The sequence below is a fragment of the Leguminivora glycinivorella genome, chromosome 7 (assembly GCF_023078275.1).
Source record: "Leguminivora glycinivorella isolate SPB_JAAS2020 chromosome 7, LegGlyc_1.1, whole genome shotgun sequence".
In the NCBI taxonomy this organism is placed as follows: Eukaryota; Metazoa; Arthropoda; class Insecta; order Lepidoptera; family Tortricidae; genus Leguminivora; species Leguminivora glycinivorella.
In genome coordinates, this window is record NC_062977.1 from 15,229,634 (window position 1) to 15,233,030 (window position 3,397).

The window sequence follows — 3,397 nt, forward strand, 5'->3', positions numbered from 1 at the left end:
TTCGTTACCGTAGTTATAGCTTTGTGGAAAATATGATCAGACTTTTCATAGGATAAATTACTTAGTAGGTACGTTGCTGCTACGTTTCACGCAAAATAGGTATACAATCGTCGTCGATTTGTGGAAAATGCCTAGCATAACTAATACAGGGCTATTTTTAAACATTTTAAAGACAATTTTTGACAAGAGAAAATGTATTTATCTTTTGATAATAGCAAGGAGGATCGAGTATTATAGAGTTACTGTCAAAGTAAAATATGTAATCACAGTGCATAGACTGTCATCCCCCGACACAAGCTTAAAACTTTTGAACCTCAGTTTTGACAATTTAGCCCATATTGATAGCTAAATATGTGTTAAAATGTCAAATATTAATATTAGCGCCATCTATCCGAGCCTTCCCCAAAGGTGTAACGCCATCTAGGCCACCGTACCTTTTTCTCTAGGGCTTTGAGGTACATTTTTTTCTTAGATTTTATCCATCTATACGGAGTTACATATATTATTTCTTTGTAATTAATAGGTATACGAGGTTTAAACTAGCTTAAATATAAGATTAGCCCTTGAGACATTGTTCCTAAGATACTAGCGGCATCGGCATTAACGCGCGGGCGGTAAAAGTTATACCAAGCAATATTATTGAATCAGTAAGCTGAATTGGTATAGAACTTGATTGTTTCGTTTCGCAATACGTCCTTTAAAATATTTCATTACTCTAAAAATAGTACACATAGTTGTGGAACTGGCAAAAATAAAAAGCTTATTATAGTTAGCGTGATATATTAACTTATGATACATTATGACGTAACCGACATTCGTTTGTTTCATTTCCTATTTTCGTTCGAAACCTCCAGATTTAGTTACCTCGTTAAATATTAGCCTATTTCGCGTTTGACTCCTGTCGGTCCGTGTGTTGACGTTAATGTGCTTATAATGAATGCCGTGGCAGCCGGCATCTGACTTTGAAGCTTGGGACACATTGGTCTACACTTTAGCATACATTTATAGTTCGGAATCTGTGGTATATTATAAACTTTTAAATAATGACTAATTACCATGGCAACACATTGTTATAACGGTACTGAGCGCGTGCGCGGTAAGCCGGTGAGGGATAGCTTTGGACAGCGGCGCTGACAGTGCAAAATACAGGAAACCACAGATGTCATATATACCATAGATCAAGCAAACGTATCTACTTAGCGTGTCAAATGAACTCAGTGAAATCCACTGAGTTGTCCGTCTTTAATCGCAGCTTGCAGCTTTCGGGCGTCAATTTTGGTAAGTTGAAGTCAATCAAAACATAAAAGATGCCTCGCTACGTGATATTCAATTGCAACAACACAAAAATTATGAACAATCAAGAGCCTGAGACATATTTAAAATTACAGGCAAGAAACAACTTCAGTACAAAATTTGACACGCTCGGCCCCTATACAAATAGATGAACTTGTTTCTTCTATATAAATAAAGTTCTGTGCAGGAAACAGTGTGAATTTCATTTCAGTTATTCTAGAAAACTATTAAAAACTAAGTGCATGGTCGAAGAAAAAGTATTGTATGCAACGGTATTTAACTGAGTCAAAAAATACTCGTGGCGTCTTTATTAACAATTTTCGGCTTTGCCTCAAATTGTTACCCACGCCACTCGTCTTTTTTGACTTCCTTTAAACGCCTGTTGCATAAAAAACTATTATCTACGCAGCTATGGGCGTTAAGTCTGCAACTGGTCAAAAGTTTCAATAAATATTCTCCACCGATCTCGATTATTCACCAAACAAGTTGGCTTCTTATAAATCCGTATGGATTATTTTAATACTCGTATCTTTACTCGCTAGTGTGTAATAAGAAAACTAAGGTTGCCAGGTGCCGTAGCGAGTGGCATTTCTGCGAAGGAAGGTAGTCTGGCTCTGTCGCGCCAATATGCAAGATCGATAGAGATAGATATCTACGAGCGTTTCGTTTCGTCTGCGTTTCGTGCCATTCGGCTACGTACCCTGCCTACACCTTTCGGCTAGCATTTAGCGGAGTAATGAAACTTGTGACGAGGGATTTCTTTACGAAGCGAAATTACACGTTTAGTTTTAGAAATGAATTTGTAGCCTTTTATGTTAGGACTAATAAAATAACTGGATACCAAGAATGTATAATGATAAGTATTTGGTAATAGGTACTTTATTGTATACATGTATTTTTATTGGATATTCTAAATTTCGAAATGTTCATTAGTCCCTGGAACGCCGATATTAAAACATTGCTACTTACTTAATAACCTTTTATTTATTAATTAAAAATAATCGATGGAATCAGGCGTTACTTTGCGGAAATCCATGTTAATCATAAACTAGAACGTTCCTTTGCTAATCCGCGAATTGATAACGTGCAAGTCAATCAGTGCTAACCTGTTGTACTTACTTGCGTATTTTTTACATGCAAAATGCATGGGGAAAATTAATTGCATGTAAAAAATACGCAAGTAGGTACAACAGGTTAGCACTGATTGACTTGCACGTTATCAATTCGCGGATTAGCAAAGGAACGTTCTAGTTTATGATTATTAATTAAAGTCCAAATTGTTTGTGACGGATACCCGTATCGAGGCAAGGCATTCGAGGGGTTAAGGTAAAAAAAAGTACCGGTGCTTGACACTGATCCAATAGATGCCACCTTCAATCTTAAGTTATTGTCAATAATGTGACTGAATGGTACCATGTATCATTAGTAATCGCTCTGACAGTTCATACTAAAGCGAGCATTTACTATAGTACCTATATACGAGTAGGTATACCTATAATACAACCTGTTTTTATTAAATTCCGTTAACTTTAAGGGAAGATTCTTTAGATCAAATACAATTAATTTCTCTAAGAAACTAGCGTCTTAACTCTTACGGTTATTGAGTTATTAAAAAAATAAAGATAATTACTGAACATGTATGTGACAGCCTTTACCAATTCCTAATGTTATTTGTTTTGACATGTGCCGTCAATCACTTGACACTAACAAATTCATTTATTATGTATGAAAATGATGAAAAAATTTTTTTTGTGAATTTAACTAAAACTAATATACAGGGTGATTCCTGATAATTCCTACCTACCTAAGCTACGAGTCGAATTTAACGGAAAACAAAAAAAACACGGTGTATATATATAATTGTTTACCTCCAGAAAGACTGCGTGACATTAAGCCGTCGTTTTATAACTGTGTTATTATATGATAACATGACAGGCTGTAACAGTGGGCCAAGGTCATACTGGCAAAATATCCGCCGCTATTACGAAAAGACACGCATACTGCCTTATTCATAATGACTCGTATTTATAACTGGGGTTTATTCGACATGGTTAAACTGACGCTTGCTCATCCTCCGTTAATATTGGAAATATCCCAACTTGTC